The sequence below is a fragment of the Canis lupus genome, chromosome 1, assembly GCF_003254725.2.
Source record: "Canis lupus dingo isolate Sandy chromosome 1, ASM325472v2, whole genome shotgun sequence".
Lineage (NCBI taxonomy): Eukaryota > Metazoa > Chordata > Mammalia > Carnivora > Canidae > Canis > Canis lupus.
Window position 1 is genome coordinate 22852383 of NC_064243.1, and position 24508 is coordinate 22876890.

General features: G+C 40.2%; 1 long non-coding RNA gene across 1 annotated transcript in view; it reads right to left on the minus strand.

The window, feature by feature from the left end:
• Nucleotides 1–2361: 2361 nt before the first annotated feature.
• LOC112643759 (uncharacterized) overlaps nucleotides 2362–24508 on the minus strand; it is a 30628-nt gene continuing 8481 nt past the window's right edge. The window contains exons 2-4 of the long non-coding RNA XR_003125874.3: nucleotides 5023–5148; nucleotides 2610–2751; nucleotides 2362–2476 (exon numbers count right to left, since the gene is read on the minus strand). This is a non-coding gene — a long non-coding RNA (uncharacterized LOC112643759). The remainder of the gene's footprint in view (nucleotides 2477–2609; nucleotides 2752–5022; nucleotides 5149–24508) is intronic.

The window sequence follows — 24508 nt, forward strand, 5'->3', positions numbered from 1 at the left end:
TTGCCTTATGGATGCAATCTCTTTCTTCTCTTGGTCTATACATCATCTTTAAGGCAGGAAACATATCTTAAGCCACTGCTATATCCCCACATTGCCTAGAACGCCTGAGCTCTTATGAGAATACTCATTGAATTTTACTATTTTTCTGTGTCCTGCACCCAAAGACAGATGGGTTGAAACAATTTAAAAATATTATTCTTTATTAAAAATGTAGATGTAAGAATCAACTCAGTTTTCAAGATAGTGTGGAAATGATAAACACAATCTACTGATAAGTTACTTATACTGCGGTAACCTGATTTTGGTTGGCGGTTTCAAATTCTTTCCTTATCAAAACTCTAAAGGGTTTAAAATTAGCAAACTATATCAATTTCCATTTTTTTCCCCAGGCTTCATTTTGGGGACTCTCTGGAGATCTCCTTTGAGGAAGTATGGAGAGCAGAGAAATATCTAAAATGCAGGAAACCAGTGTAGCAGGAGGAGAAACAAGAGCCTGGACAATGTACACAGTAGCTAACCACATAACACATGAGATTTTCAAATCCATGTTTTAAGCAGAGTCACTCTTATGGTTAGAAGAGGTACAATTGTTTTTCACTACAAGATCTGTCACTTTCTCCCCATTCTGCTCCCACATATCTGCAAATTAGTCTTTGTGAGATCAGCATTACTCCCAAATGGTAAACAGTGAACAGACAGGAGGCACATGAGAATTTAGAGTTGTCTCTCTCTGGAAGAGAGGAGGATTATGGTGGGAAGGAATGCAAGGGAAGAAGATGAGGAAGAGGAGAAAGAGTGCAAAAATGGGAAATGTGATGCAGCCGGAGTTAAGTGTCGCCAATCTTACAACAGTGTGGCGGAGGCCTTTGTATATGTATTGACATGGCTCAAAATGTCCTCTTTATGACATTTTAAGAAAAAGGAATCTTATTACTTCTTCCAATATAGAATACCTGTGAGGCAAAGACTGGATATAATATCACAGAAGCCATTTATGCTTAGAATATGCTTATATACCAGCAAATCAGCTTCACACTTGGCAAGGAAATCATGAGATGATACACACACAGCACTTAGGAAACCAAAGACATGCCACTTGCCTTTGTTCTGCCACCAGTGGAGCTCTGCTCCCTGGAGGCCTGTCTCCAAACAGTCCCATTTCCCCCCATCTGGACGTTCCAGGGTCTCACTGGGTCCATGGGAACTGCTGATCTCCTGTGGCCTTGTGGAATAAAGCATGCTTCCTTTCTTTAAACAGCCACATGTTCCACCTGTGTTTTACTCTACATTATGGATACATTCACATGTGGCTGACTTCAGCTAATACCTTGTTTCCTTTTTCTTTCCTCAAAACTAAATGATTTTGACCTTTTGGGATCACTTAATCTGGGCCCCCCAAAAAACTCTAAATTCACTCCTACAGAGTCTAGTTGACTTTTGCTGGTGTAAATCATCATGAATTTGTCCTCAACTTCAATGTTTACTTGGGAGCATTTTGATAAAGACTCCAGTCCACAGAGAAAAGCCCCTAACTCTAATAATTCATAATTTGTGGCTCCCATCTTAGACCAAGTCAAAAAAAGAAACCTGTTTAATAAGTGTTCAAAACTCTGGGGGTACATTCTTTTCCTTAAGAAACCACAACTTCATTTAACCACGTCAGTAAGGACTTGAAAGTCAGTGGGTTCTTACTTTGGAGTTTTGAGTGAACTTAAAAGAGATGCTGTAAGAAGTTTATTCCTTGTTACTGAAAAAACTGAAAGTATGTCAGAGTTCATCTATTCCAAACTCCTAAATGAATGCTAGAACTATCTTTATAAATATCCTGATAAATTTTCATGTAAGCTCAAACTCTGTTATTTACACTGTCAGAGGAGATCATGACCTCAAAAACAAACAAACAAACAAAAAATCTACCCAGCTTTAACTGCTCTCTTTTTGAGGATATTTGCCCTTTTCATTGAAAAGAAATCTGCTTCCCTGAAATCTCCACTCATTACTTCACATCTATGGAATAACACCTACTAAGTCTAATCTTGGTCCTAAATGGCTACCTTCAAAAGATAGGAAGCGCTCTCCCCTTAAATACTTTATCTTCAGTTTACACATTTCTAGTTCCTTTACCGTAGCTTCCAGGCGAGAGAACACCCTCAGCAATCAATACCTCTGGATGAATTGAAATTTGAAAGCACAACTTTAAAATACAACCTTGAAACAGAGTTCAGTAAACACATCAGTTGACTTCTGCCTTCCATGTAGGACACAGAAAGCTGAAAAGAACAAGAGTCTTATTTACCAAAACAACAAGAGAATACACACACACACACGTAGACAATCTGCAAATTGACAATTGCCTTTATTCTATCAGAAAACTGCTGCTAGAGCGCAATTCAAGGCAAACATCACCCAGTAAGGAGAGGAAGGATGCACACATGCGCTTACCTGGAATTGATGATCCTGGACCCTGTACACACCCCTAAAGAGAAACAATCCAAAAGTTTGAATAAATTGCTAAAGGCTGAATGTGGGATAGTATGAGAGTATAATACCCCGGTAGCCACAGACCCAAGGAAAATGTGCACCCACTCACAGGTCCCTTCTCCACGTACCTTAGGGTATGCAGGAGGCAGGTTGAAGTAGTGGATGGAAAGGGAGAAGGCTCACTGCTAGAGCAGAGCAGAACCTCTCCTGAACACTTTCCTACAGAAGAAATGCCTTAAGCCACTGGAGGAAGGGCTGCAAATCCTGTCACTGGAGACATAGAAGAAGACTGAGTCTGGACAAGGAAACAAAAACTGCTCCCCTGGAGGGGCAGGTACATGCTTTGGGTCTTTGGAGATCTCTTGCCATGGGCACTAGAACAAGATCACAGGAATGAGAAACCCCGGGATTTGCAGTCAGGGAACTGTTTATGCTCTCATCATCGAACCATCATTCTCATTACTTGTATTTGTCACCCCAATAAAGAACATTCACCTTCTGATATCATTACTGAATCCTAGGAAATTTTTCTAAGAACTCATTCTTGGTTTTCCCCTAGTCATGCTACAAGATGAAGGGTTTTTGAATGACTGCCAATGAATGGGGTTTAGACAATCTCTTTACTCCGGGGCTCTGAAAATAGATAATAAATAGAGAAGGGGGAGAAAAGTGTTAGGCGATAACAAATTTAACAGCCCACAGCAGCTTGGCTGTTCTTTTCTTTATGCCAGGCTTCCTCTAAATCTACTTTTTGAATATTGAGATGATTGAGACAGAACAGAATAACAAAGAACGTGGAAGAAAGTGCCTCAATCTTCAATAATCTTCCCCCTTCCCAGGTTCTTAGCTGACAGGCAAAGAAGTACAAGGAGGGTAAGGAAAATGCTAGTTTCCCTTCTGCTGTAGAGGCATGCACTGGAGGGGTAAGCTTTCTCCACTGAAACGCTGGTGATTGAGTCTCTAATGAGGGGGGCACAGCCCCAGCTTCCTGCATTGCTCTCATCCTTCCGAATCAGCCCCACCTTGCTATTCCTCATCTACTGATTGACAGAGACTTGAGGGTTTTGTTGTTGCAGTTGTTGTCTCAATCAATCCTGCAAGCTTCTTTTAATCTTGCTTTCCATCCTCCATCCCTCGTTGCTGCAAACTGCAGAGGGATTTTCATGGTGCAAGGCAGACACTACTCCACATGCACTGCACTGCATTGAATGAGGGTAATGACTCTTCTAGAGCCCCATAGGAATGAAAAAAAAGGAAGGAGATAATTATGGTACTGTTAAATGTGTTCGGTTTTCATCTATCTAATCCTCAATGCTTCCTAAGCATGCAAACCCCAAGAGAAGAGGTTTTGAAAGTCACTTAAGAAAAAAGACCAATGTGGAGAAGACAGGTTGAGGGGTCACATCATCAGGGAACACTCCTCTCTAATGGTCTAATCATGCTTAGGCTGTTTGCCAGGGATTTGGGGTTATTTTGTTTTATTTCCTTCTTTCCCCTTATTACTAGATTTCATGTCAGTGTTCCAAGAGTTTGCAGTAGCATCTTTTTTTTTTTTTTAAAGAACAGAAGAAGATCATAAAGTTGATCTACAGTTAGAATCAGAAGCTTTAGTTTGATTTAATAACCAAGAGACATCATTCTCTTCCTCTTTCTCACTCTTTCTTTCCCCTTTTCTTCCTGTTTCCCTCCTTTCTTCTTTCACCAGTTATGTGTATACTGAACACCTCTGTGTGCGAAACAAGTCTTTACCCTTCTACCAATGGTTTATTAATGCTATAAAAATCAATAACAGAAAATGTCATTAAATAGAGTTGGGAGGTTTCAGCAGAGGGAGCTCTCATGCTCACTCATAGTCAGTTGGAGACCCAACAGGATGCGACCTTACGAGAACTTGCACGTGGATACTACTACTCAGCTGGAGGAAGAGACTCTGTCCTTATTCTCCCAAACGCCAGCTCACCCAGCAAGAAGTCACCATACTTTGAACTCCCAGTTTACTCCAGTGGACTTCCAGTTCACGACAGTATTCCTACCTTACCCGTTTTACTCCTCAAAAAAGTGTACTTCTCCTTTGTTGCCCAGACTTGCTATGGTCTTGCCGCAGATTGTCCAAAAGTACATTCTCTTTTGTTCCTGAATAAATCCATCCTTTGCTGGTAAAATAACTGGCAGTTTTTACTTTTAAGGTTAACAATACAAAAGTGAATAAAACACAAATCCTTTCCTTTTGTAGCTTGAGAACTAGTCATGTAGCCCCAGAACGGATGCGATCAGCAAAGCTCCACTGAAGCACAATCGTTTTCAGTGCACTAAAGCCCCAAGAGGACAAGTGCCAGAGTCTGAGTGCTTACCATGCTAATTCACCGTGCTAGCACAGTGCTTGGCAGAAACCAGACTCCATAAATGTTTGTTGAACTGAGTGGACATATGTTAAAACATCCCATTCACATTTTCTGTCACCAGAACTGTGTTCCTCCAAGTCAACCATGCTAATAACAATCTGCATTCTGAGATTAGACACATGGAAACCTGTTCACTCACCTCCACAAGCACCAAAGAGGATTATTCAGTTCCTGGAGAGTTTTGGAAACTCTCCAAATCATGGTACAACAAAGAGAAGTCACCACATTACAGGTAGAACCACTGTTCTTGAAATATGAACAAACCCTGTGGAAAAAAAGAAGAGAAGACTATTATTTACACAGCATGGGAGTATGTACAGATGTGTTTGCCAGTTTGCAGGGATTGAGATTTGTCTATGAAGTCCTTCCAGAAATGGTAACATTTGAGCTAGTTCTCAAAAGTTGGGTGTAAAAAAAAAAAAAAAAAAAGTTGGGTGTAGTTCGGCTAGAAAGAGGTAGAGAGAGGAAAGTGAATTTCAGCAGGACCCTAAAGCACAGAGAGGTGGCAACGCATTAGAGTGTTTGGAGAATGCACTGCTATGGGGAATAGAAAGTAACAACGGGAGACAGAAGAAAGGATGAGTCCACCCAGATTGAATGACTGGTTGCCACACAGAAAAGTGTACTTGCTACAGTAGGTGAAGTGTGTATGGAAGGATTTTAAATAGAGGAGTAACAGGCTCCAGGGTAGGTTCTTGAAGGGTAATTTTAGGGTGCTAGAGGACTCGGGTGAAGGAAAAAAAGACACATGGATATAAAGCTTCTGTAAGAGTCCAAATGTTTTGTGGGTTATCAGAATGATTGGTTAAAAAATCTCAGCCCCACTTCACACCAGCAAATTCCTCTCCATTAATCTATATTTCCCACTGAAATGATGAAGGTATGGTAAAGGATTGTTATAATCTTCATTGATTCTAATTTACTTCCCAAATAAACATGAAAACCAAATAGCTTCTAATGCCCAGATGGTCTAAGCCATCTCTCTACTTGTACTTGACATTCCTCAGCAGCAGTTTTTCCACCTGAGTTCAGGTAATTCTTACATTATGCAAATTATCTTGACCTCCAAAACAATGTGCTGTTGTAATAATGTGTTTGGGAATATGGTGGTTTTCAAGTCTCTCATTAGCATAGAATGATAGCCCCGTGTATCACGGACATGTCTTCTGGTGAAGATATTTGAGTCAGGCAATGGGGCCAAATAGAAGACAAAATATGACTCAAAAGGGGAGAATATCACTATTTCCTTGGGAAAACAATTAAGTCATAACTATACTCCACCTATGTACATGGCTTACTTTTTGAAAAAAAAAAGTTTTAATCCTGGAATATTTATCTTTGAGAGTTGGGCTTAATTCAGAGGTTGATAACCTAGTGTGAACAGGGAAGAGCAACCCAGCAATCAGTCCAAGGCCATATCAGTTCTCCACTCCCTTGCCAGCCCTTCCCCTCCATACACTAGGAGGCAAGACTGGTTAAGGGTGCAGACAGTGGAGGCTATCAGGATTGAAATCCATCTCTACTACTTTTGTGATCTCATTGACCTTTTTATGTTTTCTCTTTTTAAATTTGTTGTGTTTTTTTTGGGGGGGGTTGGATCTACAAAAATGGCTGTACCTATTTCACAGGGTATATTTATCTGTTGAGAATCAGATGAATTTCTAGGCTTAACATACCATTCAATAACACAAAGATTGCTGTCCTTGTGTTGTTTACATCCTGGCAGAAGTGCAAGACAGTGAACATATCAACCCAACTGATATGGAAACATATGATTGTGAGCCAGTGATTAGTACTATGGTAATGCAGAAGCAGCAGAGCATGGTAAAAGGGATGGGGAACACCAGGTGGCTGGAGGGGCAAAGGTAGCATTGAACATGGTAGGTAGGGCAGCCTCATGAGGAGGTAACATTTGGGGAAATACTTTGAGGGAAGGAAATTACCCAAGTAAGTACCTTCCATAAATACCCTGAGACCCTTGCTTCTAAGCCTCTTAGAAGCAAGTGTGATGGTGCACTGGAAGAAGAAGAGGGTTTGAGGTCCGACAGTGTAAGGACAGGTCATGAGAACCTTCTAGGCCATTTTATAACCTTTGGTCTCTTGGATTTATTTTTTATTTTTATTTTTTAAATATTTTATTTTTATTTATTCATGAGAGACACAGGGAGAGAGAGGTAGAGACACAGGCAGAGGGAGAAGCAGGCTCTATGCAGGGAGCCTGACCTGGGACTCAATCCCAGGTCTCCAGGATCATGCTCTGGGCTGAAGGCGGTGCTAAACCGCTGAACCACCCAGGCTGCCGGGTCTCTTAGATTTAATTGGGCTGAACAAAGGAATGACAAGGTCTGATTTACATTTTAAAGGGTGCTCTGGATAAAAGGTTAGTATCCAAAATATATTAAGGACTTATAAAACTCAAGACCCAATAAACAAATAATCTAGTTTATAAGATGGGTAGACGACATGAAGAGACATTTTTCTAAAAAAGGCATCCGGGGGGGATCCCTGGATGGCTCAGCGGTTTAGCGCCTGCCTTCGGCCCAGGATGTGATCCTGGAGACCAGGGATCGAGTCCCGCGTCAGGCTCCTGGTATGGAGCCTGCTTCTCCCTCCGCCTGTGTCTCTGACTCTCTCTCTCTCTCTCTCTCTCTCTGTGTCTATCATGAATAAATAAATCAGATCTCTTAAAAAAAAAAAAAAAGAAGGCATCCGGATGGCTGACACATGGAAAGATGTTCAACATCGCTCATCATCAGGGAAATACAAATCAAAACTACAGTAAGATAATACCTCACACCTCTCAGAATGGCTAAAATTACCAACACAAGAAATAACAGGTGTTGGCGAGGATGTGGAGAAAAATGAACTCTCCTGTGCTGCTGGTGGGAATGCAAACTCTTCCAGACACTCTGGAAAAAGTATGGAGGTTCTGCAAAAAGTTAAGAAATAGAACTACCTTATGACCCAGCAATTGCACTACTAGGTATTTTCCCAAATGATTAAAAAATACGGATTTGAAGGGAAACATGCACCCTGATGTTTACAGCAGCAATGTCCACAACAGCCAAACTATGGAAACAGCCCAAATGTCCATAAACTGATGAATGGATAAAGAAGATGTGGTGTGTGTATGTGCATGTATGTATTTGTGTGTATAATGGAATATCACTCAGCCATAAAAAATGAAATCTTGATGTTTGCAATGACATGGATGGAGCTCGAGTGCAGTATGCTAAGTGGAGTAAGTCAGTCAGAGAAAGACAAGTACCATATGTTTCACTCATATGTGAAACTTCAGAAACAAAACAGATGAATACAGGAGGAAAAAAGAGAGAGGCAAACTAGAAAACAGACTCTTAACTATAGAGAACAAACTGAGGGTTCCTGGAAGAGAGGTGGGTGGGGGATGCGTTAAATGCGTGATGAATATCAAGGAGTACACTTGTCGTGAACCAGTAGTTTCTACACCTAAAACTGATGTTACAGTGCATGTTAACTAAATGAAACTTAAATAAAACTTGAGAAAAACAAAAAAGCTGCTGTGTTAAAATCCACCACAGGGGAGCAAAGCAGCAGCAGAGAGGCATTTGAGGCTTCTGATACAATCCAGGTGAAAGATGGTGATGGACATGCGCAAGGTAGTAGCTGTAAAACCTGTAAGACGTGACCAAATTCTGTACATGTTTTGAAAGGTCAGGATTCTCTAATAGACAGGATGAGTCTTATATTCTTGGGGTGAACAACTACAAAGATAAAGTTGCCACTAACTGAGAAGTCTATGGGTGGAGAAGGTTTAGAAAACAAGATCCAGAGTTCAGTTGTGATGATGTTGAGTTTGAGTGGCCTCTTCGTTATCCAAGTGATGCAAGTCACCCAGGAGATACTGAGAAGACACTTACGTGGGATCCTGAAGCTCCAGAGAAAGGAGAAAAGAAATTGGGCTTCGTATGAATACAGATTATACTTAAGACCAGAGGCTGAGCTGCAATCAAGGGAGGGAATAAACAGGTCCACCACCACTACTCCTCCAAAAAAAAAAAAAAAAAAGAGGAGAGAGAGAGAACAAATTGGTTTAAGCTCTGAACCCTGGCACATAGGGATGCTGGAAGATCTGATACTCTATTTTTTATTTTTTTTTTAAGGGGGGAGAGGGGCAGAGGGAAAGACAGAGAATCTCAAACAGGCTTCATGCCCAGCATGGAGCCCAACACAGGGCTTGAACTCATGACCCCAAGATCAAGATCTGAGCCAAAATCAAGAGTGAGATGTCTAGCCCACTGAGGCACCCCAATATATGGTACTTTAGAATGTCTGTCATCAGAGGCAGCTTGCTCAAGAAGCTAATAAAGCTTGAGCTCTAGGGCCTGTCCAATAGGCCTAGTAAGCTTAATAATATGTTCACACAGATCTATATTTTTGTAAAATTTTCAACTTAAATGTTTTAATCATGCCTCCATTAAGGGCACTGTCTCTTTCCTGTACAAACTCTACCCCTTGCATGAGGCCTTCCCTTGTGACAAAGGGTCCCTTATTTGGATCCTCTAAGGGAAGGCAATATTGGGATATATTTGGTTCAAGTTTATTGGCTCTATTATATGATTTGTAGTCACCTGATATATAATTATTTGCTACCTGTCACAGTCCAGGAATGGCTTCTAAAAGGAGTCCTAACTCCCATGGTGCCAAATCAGCTGTGGTCATGACACCAAGGTGCAGGGTCAGCTCTCAGTACTGGATGCTAACAGATAATTAAAAAAAGAAATCAAGGTTCTACCAAAACACAGGGAAGTTCCACCAATCATCAAATGTGTGAACTAGAAGTGGAAGATTTAATTCTCTTGGATACCAATTCAAAATAGAAGTTCTAGCTTGTGAAAATATTCTAGAAAATGCAAAGTGCATATAATTATAAATACCTCAGACATTTTCTTTCTTTTTTCATGGGAATTGGGATGAACAAAATTTATCAGAATTCCCGTGGTTGTACAAACTTGTAGCAGTATCACAAACACTGAGCACATCTGTAATACCTTATTTCTAAATGAAACGTGATAGAGGTTTTGCCAAGTTTGGCAACAATCCTAAATTCATAACAATTTGTACAACTGAAAAGACAAATTTTAGAGGAAAAATATTCTTGAGGAAAGAATTACTTTGCTATTCTCTTTATAGAAAATAATATTGCAAAATCACTTCAACCAAATAGGTGATCAAAAATATGCAGCCAAAAATATATAACTTAAAAAAGGATTATAATGGTTTGCCTGGAAGGTAATAAATACTCATTTATGTTTTTCCCCTAAATTTGTATCTTTATGATATTTGTTGCTTTTATACGTTTACAGTTTTTTGTAATTTTTTCTCATTTCAAATAAATATTTAGTTTTTTACTTACTTATGTATTTACTGTTTTGTATTCTTATTCTTAGAAACCCCTAAATCATATAAGCTTCAAGCACCACAAAAATCTGAATCCATTCCTTCCTGGCAGAGAGAAAGCACACTACAAACTAGACATTTGTCACTTTGTTCACAGCCAACCCTCCTCACAACCCAGAGCTGAAAACTTGTCTTTCCTTCTTTCCCACATGTCTCCTTGGTGGCTATTGGTCAGCCAGACTGATGAGGATGTTGATCTTTGCACCACTCTCAGTTCTTCCCCTTTCTGTTGTCTTTCCTTCAAACATAACCTGTTCTTCAAGGTAACACTACCTTCTACGCCATGAAGTTGACAAGTTAGCATCCATGGGGGTGTTGGGGGTGAAGAAGGAAGGAAGGAAGGGAGAAGGCAAGGGTAGTAGGGCTTCTCTCAATTCAATAATGGCTTCTAAGACGCTAAAAATATACATCTTGTCTCACCATGGCAATATATAGGCTATTTCCCCTTTGTGGACCCAAGATTAAATCCACCACATTTTTTTTTACGTATTTGTATTTGCACTATTTGAATGCCAGTCTGCCCTTAAATGCTGCGCATTCGTTGCTGCAGAAACAAGCACGTGTCCTTTGTGTGGCACAGGGCTGTTTACATTGCAGGCACACACAATAAACACTTCCTGAGGATGAAACCGCAGGTCAAAGTTCTCTAGAAATCAATTACCATAGCAAAGGAAAATATGTCTACTCAACGCTATGAATAAGCTATGTTTAGCAAATAAAAAATGGCATTTTGAAAATCATGATACACTTGCAAGACCTTTGTTTTGCTACATTTTTCAGATGTTGCAGATATAATGAGTAAAAAATTACTAAACACCTGAATAGGCAGTAAGTGAAATCATTTACGAACTCTATGAAATATGTAATCTTTCCCAGTCCTCATTACTTCAGAAACCTTAAAAACCAAACAAACAAACCAAACCTTGATCTAAGTTTTAGCCATCCAAGATGAGCCTGAAAAGAACAACATAAGTATAAAAACTACACAGCATATTGGGTCATCAGACACACATCTCTCTGAGAGTACAGTGATAAATTCACAATTTTGAAGGGTGTTAGATCTAAAATGGGACATCTGGGAAGCCTTCTGCAATCTTCCTCTCTGATGCTTTAGGTAAAGAGATCCATGTCTTTTAAAGGCAAAAGGAGGGCAAGATGGAAGTCCACTTGAGAGCACAATGATGAGTAAATTGAGTTTAAATCCATGCTCTGGGGTGAAGAAATACAGGACTTTCAAAGGGAGGGGGGGGATAACTTGAAGACAGCAGGAGATGTTTTTGTTTATTTTGTATAATCTCTACCTGAGGATGTTGTGTTATCTTCCCTCACAAAAGGTGACCTGAACTAGAGATTGCCTTTAGCTTAACAAGATGTTAAGCTTCATTAGAATTTATCAAGAATTTGGGAGAATAGTGATGTGAGAAACAAAGGCAAAGAAAAATTATCAAATTTCCTACTACTTACAGCCCACTGACAAGTTCCTGAAACAGGCAGAGGGGCATTCCTCGAGGGCCTCAGCTGCCTCGATGTTATACTTTGCTAAGGGCAAAAGGCAACCTGAGCCTGACCCCCCCAGGATATTTTAAGTCTACTTTAATGTATACAAATTCTTTTGGAAACTCCCTCTAGCTCTCAGGAAACATGTTGGCAATCATCCCCCAAGCATACAACCCACCCGTATACATCCGAAGTATCTCATGACTAAGACAGTCATAAATGACCTTTCCTCAACAGTAGCTGGGCCCTTCAAGGTCTTGGCAATCTTGCTTCCAAATTCCTCAGAGACATACATCACCCCATGCCTCCACCAACTTGAAAGTATACAATGGGCCACACCTCATGAGCCTTGTGCAGCTTTCTGCCCACTGGTCCTGTCCCTGTGCTTTAATAAAACCACCTTCTTGCACCAAAAATGTCTCAGGAATTCTTTCCTGGCCATTGGCTCCAAACCCTAATATCTTTTCTATATCAGTAGTATTTTGAACCCTGGGTTCCAGTCTTGAATTTCCAAGTACTATGTGGCTTTGGAGTTGGACTTTAACTTCTTTGAGCTTCAGTTCCTTTTTCCATAAAATAAAGGGATTGGATTTCATCAAGAGTTCTCAACCTCAGATCTCAGATTCCCTAAGAGGTTTAAGAATGATATTCAGGGAATCTGACTCCCTGAGAACTATTTGTGGGTTTCTGCATGTCTGTGAATCTTCCTTGTTAAGCTCAAATTTTCAGATCTTCCAAGCATATATTTTATGAATAAAAAGGAAATTAGATGATATCTGAGGGTTGTTTCGATATACATACCTAGAGTTCTTTTTATGACACTGTATTTTACGTGTTATGGTCAAGTATTGTATCAGCAGGGTTTTAGGCACTATGTTAATTATCAATACTGATAAACTGACTTTACCCAATTCTTACTCTGCACCAGGAGACATTGTGCTCTTTTCATAGATTAAGAAAGAGTCCACTAAAGACGGAGCAAGGCAATGAGAAACAAAGAAAGGAGATCATGCTGACTCAGCTATTTGCTCCACCTTCGAGCTCAAGTGATCTTTTCTCATTTTCTGGACCTCTTGGGATGAGCCTCTCAATCACCCTCCTTCCCATCTGAGCCTCCACTTCCTCTTAGATCTATGCATTTAACAAGTCACCTTCCTATTGTGACTATGTATTGCTTTCATAAACTCACATTTCCTAAATGATCTTCCTGAAACCAGTCCAGCTCCTCTTTCCTACTCTAAGGGCAAAGTCACCTACTAAGCACAGACTGGATCACGAATGTGTCTGATCATTCCCCTTCCCGGTGGCTTTTCAAATCTCACTCCAATCAAGTTCATGTCCTTATTGCTTATTAAACCCAACACTCCAAATTTGCCCCCCACACTCTAGGCATCCATAATAGATTTTTAGTACCTCAAATATCCCGAGCACTCCCCAGTCCTTTCACTTTCCCACGGATGCTCATTACTTATACCGTCTCCTTCCGTGTCTACTACTCATGGCCTTCTCCTGCTCATTCCTCAAGGATCAGCTCAGGTGTCATTTTCTCCAAAAGGCCTTCTTATAAAATCCACCAATTTGTTTTCTTACAGCATTCCTTTCATAGTCCTTTCCACAACACATTATGATTAATTATACCCCACACCTCCCAGGACTCTAGAAAAGGAACGATTGTTTGTGTATAGATCCGTGGTGTTTAGTATAGTGTCTGGCACATCATACTTCTGTAATAAATAAATGTGTCAAATAAAAGGAATTCCAGCTCTCTTGCCTATCATCCAGATTTCCCTTCTGCTTAACCCCCAAGAACTCCACAATCCTACTCCTAGTTTGCTATCCTGATTCATGTCAGCTTATCCTGCCACGGCTGCTTATGCACAGACTAGACAAGAATGACCTACCAGGCAGTGACCTCTACTCTGATTCCTGTCCTTCAGATGCCTGTCTAAGGCATTCCAGCCAGAGCTATTCACAGAACACGTTCAACCCGAAACTCCTTATATCCTGTCATGAAACCCTATACCCAATCCTTGTTCTAGAAGACTTTACTGAATCTTCTAATAATAACCAAGGCCTTAATCACTGAAAAACAAATACTTGCTCAGCATTAATGAACTGAGAAGTATCTACTGCAGCCCTCATGCGTGCTAAATTTTTGTGTTAGATGCTGAAGATGCAGTGATGAGCAGAAAGAGTTCTTCCCCTACAGGAGTTTCTAGCTTAGTCAAGAGAATGGCATTAATCAAGTAAGTGCATTAATAAAAGTTTAATTATAAATATTGAAAAGTACCTTCAATGAAATAAAGATAATTCTCTGCTAATTTCAAAGAACTGTACTTAGGAGTGGAGGGGAGAAAGGTTGATGAGGTGGAGGTGAGGGCATTAAAGAAGCATCTGAAGAATGAATAGATACTAACTTGATGGGAAAAGGTGCAATAATGAGAGAAGGAGGAAGGGAGAACACTGAGACAGAGGTAATATTACGTGGAAAGACCCTAGGATAGAAGCACCACCCTACGGTAGAAGGGCTTTCCCCAGACTTCCAAGATGGTGAGGAGGCTCAGAGAACTGGAACACATTTATGACGAGAATGGAGAGGTGACGAGTAGACTTCCTGGTGGACCCCAGTGAAATACATGGATCTGCAGAACAATGAGAACTTGAGGCACTTTCAGGAGATGGGGGTTCAAGGGGGCAAGCACGAGTCCAGTAATTGCCAGACACAAGGAAGACTACCCACGACATGATCTGTAACTTCAATGAGCTTAGAACTTAAAATTTATATATCTCAACACACAAAAATGTAGGTATCAAGTAACGGCTGAACAGTGTGTTAATGATTCAAGGAGCAACAGGAATTTAGAGATGGGCCAAATCCTTCTCTTCCTCTGAAGTTTGAAGCCTGGCGAGTATCAGAATGGTTAAGACTTCTAATAAGAAAATGCACTTTATTTCAACTGTATGTTCATCTCCCCAGGAGATCTTTCATGGGTATTTTTCTTGAATTAATAAATAAATGAAAGAGTTCTAAATGGGAAGTGGGGAATTCTCTGAAAGGAATCATAAAATAGAATGTGTCCCACTCTGAAAAGCCCAAACAGGATTTTTTACAGAAAGATTATGTCTAATTAGCTCCCAATTTGCTTCTAGTAACAGAAGGGATTTAACAGTTTATGGTAATAGTATGCAAAAGGTTGAGATGCTCTTGAAACATATGCCAGAACCTGCCACTGAACAGAGTATGAGAAGATGCTGGCATTATTGATGCACAAGGGGAGTGCAAGAGTGCCCTGCTCTCCTCAAGTCTCCAGAAGGTCATCTGGCAGTGACCTTTAGGGCTCTCTGCCTAGACAAAGGGAGATGACTGTCCATAGTCAGGCTTCTCTGTCCTTGGTGGAAATATCCTATAGCCATGGCCAGGCTCTGCAGGTGAGGATACAATTTTTAAATACACTAAATAATTGTAATAATAACTAATAACTAATGAATGCTAATTATATACCTGGATGTGCTCTGCACAGTTTATATGTATTAAGACATTTAATTCTCAGGAAAATTGTACAGGGTAAGTGTTATTAGCTTCATTTTATAAATGAGGAAACTGAGACACAGAGGGATTAAATAACTTTCTAAAGGTCTCATAATTAGTTAGAGGAGCTAGGATTAGAGCCCAGGCAATCACCCTCCATTGTCCACACTCCTTATAATCACTCGACAGTATTCTCATTCGTGTCCCTACTTCAAATGGCTAATTCCAGAATTAACTGTGTTTATGTGTATAAGGATCTCAGGGCAGTTCCGGGGTATAACAGGACCCAGTCTGCTCTCCAATTCTTTCCATCTCTTCCTTCTGCTCGGGTCGCCTTTCAGTCCAACTGACTCCCAGTAATCACAACATAATCAGTTAATGTTTGTCAACCAGCTGCTTTTTGTCCGATTCTTCCAGACGACTGTGAGGACAGGAAGGAGGAGGAGCAGGAATTTGTCAGCGTGCTAATGATGGAAGACTCATAGGAGTGAACACTTGCGAAAACACAAAAACTCCACATAGCAGCCAACCCCAGGATGGTGCTGTATGGACAGGGAACACCGCAAAAAAGCAAGAAGCTTGAAAGTGTCAAATCCCCACGGGTCACAGACAGGAGTTCCTATACTATTTCCCAGTGGTGGGGGCTCAGGCAGCTAAGATGGCTAGACAGGTACCACAGCATACGAGATGCGGGTTAATGAAGAGGCAATTCAGAGATGTGGGAAGAGAAATCAGAAGCAGGCGTGGGGCAGGTTCACGCCATGACACCATCACCATACAGTTGATGAAAAGGCTGTGGTATGGGTGACAGATGAGGCTGCGACATATTGACTTGAGGACCACGACTTGAAGGCAGGGGATGGTTATCTAACCAGGCTGGATTCCAGGAGGAATGAAATGATCATCTCTCAAATTCAGATACCTGGCTTTGATTTCTCTCTGCCAAGAACCAATTAGTTCAGAGCAACAAACTGCAAGTACAGCTGCTAGAGGTGGGTAACAAAGGATACCTTGGAGACTTGGGATGAGGTCTTCTGAGCCGTGGGGGCCGAGACCTTGGGAAGCCTAGAGTTCTGGGGATAGTTTTTAATAGATTGCCACAGTGCTTTTGTGCCATGTGAGGACAGATTGGTATTCGGCAACGGACCCTGTTGGACACGCAGCTGGAGAAGAAACAGCAGCCAAAACTAATAATAGAGCTGCCTGGAGTACAAGCACAATGGCTGTGGAAGCCGTGGTGAGTGACACAAACCCCCAGGGAAGACGTGATTATCACTCCTCATGCCTCTTCGTTCTCTCTCCCGCCCTGATTAGCTGAGATGGCCGTGATCAGCATTCCAGGGAGTTCAGATACTGCAGAGAGAGCTGAAGTGGATCCCTGGCCCAGGTGCACCTCCGCTCCAGCACTTGCAGGAAGGCTCTCACCGTATCTCCTCATAACCTTTTCTAAAAGTGAGAAATCCCATCAGCTAGCATTTATTACGCCCTTACTATGCAGTCGGTACTTTGCATCTCATATCTCCATTTATCTTCCACAATCTAACGTGGAACTCTTTCTTAAGAACACTTCCATCTTATCCATAAATAAGTGGAGATTATGAGAAAAACAAAACAAAACAAAACAAAAAAACAGAGACTCCACCATGTCACACAGAACTATAATTGAAATCGAGTCCTATTTGATTCTGAAACGGGAACTCTTGTCCTCTCTGCTCTATTGTTTCTTGGATGGATGTTTTGAATAATGAGTGTGTTGGGGTAGCAGATTTTCTAATCTAGTCTCTCACCAAAGAACGTATAGTCATAATTCTATTCCATCAACGGTTTCTACCCCTGCCCTTTGTATACCACAGTATGTAAATGTTTGCAAACATTTGTAAGCTTACAACCCTCTAGAGAGTAAAATATAAATTTGAGCAGGATTATGCTAGCTAGATCCTATCCAAAGTGACTTATTTTTACCCTCCCGAGGATGATCTCCCTGGACAATTCAGTATTTATTAAAAGCCTACTATTTGCTTGCTGTTGTGCTGGGAGCTGCAGATAAATGACTAACAAGCCATAGAACTTGGACATCATCAGAAGACTAATGTTGCTTAATCACAAACCTTCTTTTAACGCAAATACTTCCCCTCCCACAGCCTCGCCTCAAGAGAGACTGCTGGAGCTTTCTTAACTTTCCCTGCTCCCACTGGGGACACTCAGAATCTTCATTCATTCACTTATGAAACACAAGGTATCTAAGGCTTGGGGATTGAGCCCCCCAACACTTCCTCTCCTCCTTTCTTCCCTTCAGTCACCCATATCCCTAGGATCTCAGATGCCGTTAACCTCCACTGTGACCTGGTACAAAGGAGAGGAGTTATGCTGGGAATGGGTATGCTCATGAAATGTGACGCTGGAAAATTTAAATGGGTTCTATAAAGAAATAGCATTGTGAAGGAGAAAACAGTATTTTTTTTAATTTAATTTTATTTATTTATGATAGGCACACAGTGAAAGAGAGAGAGAGAGAGAGAGGCAGAGACATAGGCAGAGGGAGAAGCAGGCTCCATGCACCGGGAGCCCGATGTGGGATTCGATCCCGGGTCTCCAGGATCGCGCCCTGGGCCAAAGGCGGGCGCCAAACCGCTGCGCCACCCAGGGATCCCGGAGAAAACAGTTTTAAACAGATTTTAATATTCATTGACATTCTCTAGAGAACCAAAATGGTCTAAATTAATAACCTGCCTGTGCTTTATAATATTTTTCCGTGGGAAAATAAATTTTGAATTCCTAACAACTGACTTCAAGACAAAATAAGTGAGGCTCCTTCATTAATTGTGGACTAGCTACACATGTTACATTTTTGAAAATTTATTTATCCTGTGATAGTACACAATGCCTGAAAGTGGTATAAATAGCCAATTAGAGAATCTAATAGAAAACTAAAACAAAGTTCAGCAAGAATAAGCAAGTTGTCTCGCATCACTGGGAGTCAGGACTGTTTATATCAGGATGAAGTTAGCTTTGTCAGTGGAGCAATGCTCGGGCCCCCATCTTCTACTCTGCAAAAGACACCAAAGCACAGTGCAGCAATTTATGAAGGTCAGCAAAAATGATAAAATGAGCAATGTCTTGTAGCTATTTCTAGAACATCCTCCCTTATTTGCAAAATACAAAATTACTAAGTCAGATTCATTAGGTTGGGATCATTATGCAGTTATTCAAGAGAACTACTTTTCTTTCCACCTTAATTTCTACTCAAATACTGGCCAAAGAGGCCATGAAAATATTTGGTTAGAAGGCTTTGTCAAAGTGATCCTGACACCTCTCCTTTTCAATTAGCAGAAAAGTTGGAATCAGGAGTCCATCTCTTGATTACTTTTTCTTGATGGACAGGAACAAGGTTAATTTGTTTTTTGTTTTGTTTTGTTTTTTGTTTTGGAAAATAAATCATGACAGTACCCAGCACATGATGACTAGGGCCAATCCTCTATAAGAGACAGCAACGGTCTGCTTAAATCCCTAGGATCTCTCCAGAACAAAGGTGATTTAATCCCCTTTCAGTGGATTTGTTCCAGCCTCCTTACTAAAGAATTACATAACAAAATCAGCAAGAACACAATGTCCACCAAAATTCCAAATCATGCAGAGTAGAGAGAAAGGGGTGACAGGTGTGACAATGTGAGAGGAAATAATAAGATAATTTATGTAAAGTGCCCAGGATTCCTCAGGTACTTTAGTCCTCACAACAATCCTGTAAAACAGATATTTTCAAACCCATTTTAAAGGGGAAGTTGAGAGAAGTTCTGAAACTTGTGATAAATCATAAAATTAAGTGCTGGAGCTAAGACTTGAACTCAGATCTTTTTATCTCAAAATCCTAATCTTCCTACAATATCACAGAGAACAATCCAAAGATGCTTGGAGACTTTTGAGTTCCCTACTGGAACTTTATGGTAAAGTTCACTAAGACTCTAATGACAGAAACTGGAAATGCCTCCTCCTGGTCTTTTTCTGTAAAGAGACAAATAGTTTTGGCTTTCCAGGACAGAAGATCTCCATGCCAATTACTGCCATTGTATCATGAAAGCTACCACAGACAAGAGATAAAAGAAATGGGCATGGTTGCATGCCAAAAAAACTTGCTTACAACAGGCAGCCAAGGCGATTGAGCCAGTGAGATGTAGTGTGCAAACCCTGTCCTAGTATATAGTACGTGAAAAAAGAAATTGGAGATGTTTTTCTAAATCAAGGCTTCCGAATAAAGACAGTGAAATGAATGCACTAATTTTCTCAGAAGCAGTGCTAGCAGAAAGAAAATCTCAGGCCAGCCTATGTTCAAGCTGACTAGCCTTTTTCTGACTCTGAGCCTAAGATGTCAACTATTTTGTTCTAACGCCTTAACGGGGGCATAAGAGCAAGAGAGGAGGAAAATCGGATTATAACCATGAACTCTTACCCGTGTGAAGTTACTTTTAGGTGATCTAAAAGAACCTATGGGCAAGAAAATGCTATCCTTCCAGAATTGGCAATGGAAAATGAGTGTTGTGAGTATATATCCGTTTACCAGCACTTTGTACATTTTTACCCTCTGGCTTGTTTTAAACACTTGAAATCACTAGTTTACTTGTATTTTGTTTTCTATCTTCTTTCTATTTTGTATAAATAGGACTCTGAGCTCTAGAAGTCAGGATTTTGTTCACTATCTGCAAACTAAGCGCTCTTCTGAAGAAATGATGTTTCTTGAAAAAAAAAATCTGTCTTATTGCTTCCTCAAAGCTTGTTTTACCCTATGTCTATGCTCCTCCCACATATTGGCTAAAATCTGTCTATCCTCTGATATGCCTGCATAGATTCACATTATTTCCAGACCGTCTTGGTAAGAGATCTCTGAAATAAACTGGTCCTGCTCAGAGTCTAGGCAGTACCCAAACAAATTCCATTTTACAACAAAAAGTCTTATCTTTGACCATGGGATTATCCTCACACAGAGTGCAAGCCAGTAGTACCGAATTATAAAGCCACCTGATGCAACCTAATGAAATTATGATAGTTTGAATTCAGACATCAATGTTGGACTTGAAATGGGAAACACACACCTGAGTTTTTTAAATGTCTTAAAATGATACTTCTGCTCAGGAGAGTAGGAACAAGCCCCAACATGACTGTTAGCTCTTGATATGATAGACAATCTTGACCTAAGCTTGACTAAGAAGAGGCAATTCTATACCCAAATGATCCCATAAGAGGGAGAACCTGAGAAGCATTTCTCAGGAAGGCTGAAGGCAACAGTTGCTCATTGTCAGCACAGATTTGCTTTCTCTTCTGGAAATCTATTTCTCCTCTAGTCAAGAAAAGCCCCAGTTTCCTTAAGGACTTGCAGGTTATTGAGATATATTTGCCTGACCATTTCTGCCATTAGAACAAACACCGTACCCCTCCTGGAGTGGGGAAAAAGCTCCTCTTTGACAAAGGATCCTTGTGTTTTTCTCCTCACTGAATCTTTAAGGGCTAAGGTGATAATACATTGTACATGCACATTTTCTGTGAGGCTGGCTGACTGTGTCCCACTCTACTAGTGAAAAAAAATCTCCTTATAACTTTATCCTTGTAAATGGAAATGTGATACATAATCAGACTAAAGCAAAGCCCTTCCAATTAATTAGATGCCCCATGTTAACTCCTCCTGGCATAAACTGACCTGCTCTATTAAGTCATGGTATATGCGCTAATGGAATCAATGAAACAATCATAAAAGAAAGATATTTTAAAACTTTGTTTGAAAAGAAGAGGGGAGGGATTTAACTAGAAGTTGAGTATTTTACTGCCTGGAGACTGTCTTAGGATTCTTAATCTCCTTCTTATATTGATTATAACTTTGCATTTCATCCTATCACCTTTTCTTTTTTCTATGTATTGGGTAGGTATGTGTTTCATCTTTGGTGAAGAACTTTATATATTCTTGGCACACACATATGAGGAGTACATAATTTCAGGTAATTTCCTAGACAGTTGATTGGCTGAAGCTCCATATCGCATAGACATACTAAAGGAAACGAAGATCTTCCCCTCCTGCCTCCTGTAATAATGGTCCCATGAGTTATCATGAGACAGGAGTCTGACTTGAATCTAGAAGCATCTTGAATCTGCTTTCAATGTGAAAGAGATCTGGACTATACAAATGTTGTGATGGAATCCTTCTAGGAGTGTCTTCCAACTGTTGTAATGGCTACTCATGGGATGCTGATGTCATGGGATCCAGATCCACCTGTTAACCTGAAAGCCAAGTCAGTCTCGACCTATTTTTTCTGGCCCTAGAGAAGCCAGGCTTACTGAAAGTATGATCCTAATACCTACAGGTCATGGCACTATACTTCTGGTACCAGGTGGTAACTTAGAAAAAAAGAAACAAAAACAAAAAGGAATGGTGAAGTTAGGAGTTATTTTCCTTCCTTCTGTTTTCAGTATTTCCTTATACTGTCATATTACGGAGTGAATATTTACAAAACATCAAGATCATTGCTCAGAGGGTGTCCATCTGCTCCAGCACCTTATTTCCCACCTGAACTCCTGATCTCCCTATAGTGACGTCACAGGCATTTCCGCCTGGAGCCAGTTATAATTAGGGCTCCAGGTAAAAAATTAACAGCAGAAGCAGATGGGCCTGTAAGAGGTAGAGTCTGTTCAGATGTAAATTTCATCAGTACTGGAAGATTGAAGAAAACTATAGAACATAGCAAAGCACTGTCCCCAAATGAGATTTTCTGCATGATGTGGAGTTGCTGGTGTCACATTCCCTTTCTTGGGCTATCAGGGAACACTCTCCTTCCTATTCATAGGGGAAGGTGGGCTGGGGAAAAACACAACAACTGGGCCATTACAATTTAGAGCTTTGGGTTTTGAGCACAGGGATCTAGATAGATACAGCACTGCCTAGGCATAAAGAAGTGGGTGTTCACTTGTTTACCTCAAGGGAAGAGCAGCAGCCAGGCGCTGTCAATCTCCATTAGCTCCTTTCAAGAACTTTTGTGTGTGACATAAAATAAAAATGATATAGTAGTGTGAAGTAGAAGGAGGTAGTAATTTCAGATTCTTCTCAATGGGTGTTTTATGTTATTAAGGCCCTGTATTACTGAAATCACTGCATTACTAGTTAAGTGTAAAAAATATATGGTCTTTTATTTGTTAATTTATATGGTTCCAGGAAGCCTGTGGAATCACCTCAAGACTTGTAGGAATGGGAGCTAAGGGAGAGGGATAGAGTTGCATGTAAGTAGGCCCTGAGGTCTTTCTGCATTGGCATAGCCTATCTGAACTCATCATCCTCATCCCACTCAAACTTCTATATAGACTGTCATTATGATTTCTCCCTTACACAGGGTTAGCAGATTCTATGACCACAGGGTGATACATATCCATACCTTTTCCTCTACTCCATTTAATATATTCTAATCTCTTACTGTCTTCTTTATCTCCTTCTTTCGGTCTACTATTTTTCTTTTAAAAATTTATCTATTTGGGACGCCTGGGTAGCTCAGTGGTTGAGCCTCTGCCTTCGGCCCAGGGTGTGACTTGGAGTCCTGCGATCAAGTCCCACATCGGGCTCCCTACATGGAGACTGCTTCTCCCTCTGCCTGTGTCTCTGCCTCTGTTTCTTTGTATCTCTCATGAATAAACAAATAAAATCTTTTAAAATATTATCTATTTATTTTAGAGAAAAAGAGAGAGAGAGAGAGAGCATGAGTGGGAGGTAGGGGAGGAGCAGAGGGAAAAGAGAGGGGATCTCTAGCAGAATTCTTGCTGAATGCAGAGCCCAATACGGGCTCCATCCCCAGATCCTGAGATCATGACCTGAGTCAACATCAAGAGTTGGCTGCTTAACCAGTTGAGCCACCCAGGCAACCCTCCAATCTATTCTTACAAAGAATTTCCAAAATTATTTTCCTAAAGGTCAGTCTTGGTCATAGCTTTCCCTGACTCAGATCATACCCACAGCACTGAATAAAAATTAAATTGGCAGTAAAATTTCTTTGAAAATAGTTTTAAAGTAGCTACTGAAACTGAATATATGCTTAACTTCTGACTCAGCAACTCCATCCTTAGTTGGGTAGATACCTAACAAAGATGCATATATTTATTTGTCTGAGACGTGCACTAGGATGTTCATTAACAACCACTATTCATGATAGTCCCAAATCAGTATACAAATGTTTATAATCAGTAGAATGGATAGATTGTGGTATATTTATTAACACAGAAATGAATACTATAACTATACATGAAAATAATGATGATTATAACAAGCATAATTTTGAGCAAAAAAAAAAAAGACCAAAGAAGTACATATCATATCATTCCAGTCACATAACAAAAAATGAAAAAAGCTAATATACACTGTTAGAAGTCAAGAGAGTGGTTATTCCTATACTATTATAAGTCAGAGGGTTGGGAAAGGAAGAGGATAAGTGGAAAGCTGATGGATACTGATAATATTATGTTATTTAATGTACATATTAGCTACTTGGTTTTTTTCAGTATGTGAGAATTCATTGAGCTATACATTTAAGACGTGCACTTTTCTATATGCATATCATTCTTACAAAATAATTTAAGTTAAAAAACTAATGACATAGCATTCAAAGCTTTTTCTCAATTTTGCACTAGTACTTCAACAGAGGGGGTAGCACTTTGTTCATTTTATATCTCTGAATTTCTACATTATGGTAGCTATTAAATAACTTGTTTTAATAAAAAATAAATGGATGGGGTAATTCCAGAAATATGACAGTTGTGGTAGCCACACAGTCTCTGGTCTTCCTGAATTCTCACATAAAAAAAGAGAACCTAGAGATAAAAATTAAAAACCTATGTACAACATTCTTAACAAAGCTGGGTGATAAGGTATCTAACATAAACCCACTTAGGGAACAGAAGACTGACAGTGCAAAGATCTTACTGGCTGAATGGAAGGAAGCAGAAGGAACCAATGGGTATGTGATGAACCTGAGAATATGAAAACTCCAACACATGAAACAGGACTTCGCTGAAAAATGTGATGAGTAAATTTAAGGACTCCAACAGTAATGAGAGACCCTTAGGAAGAACTGAGGGGGCTGGGACAGTCTAACCCTTATAAACTCATGAAACCCATTTGCCTCACATGGAGAATAATCTG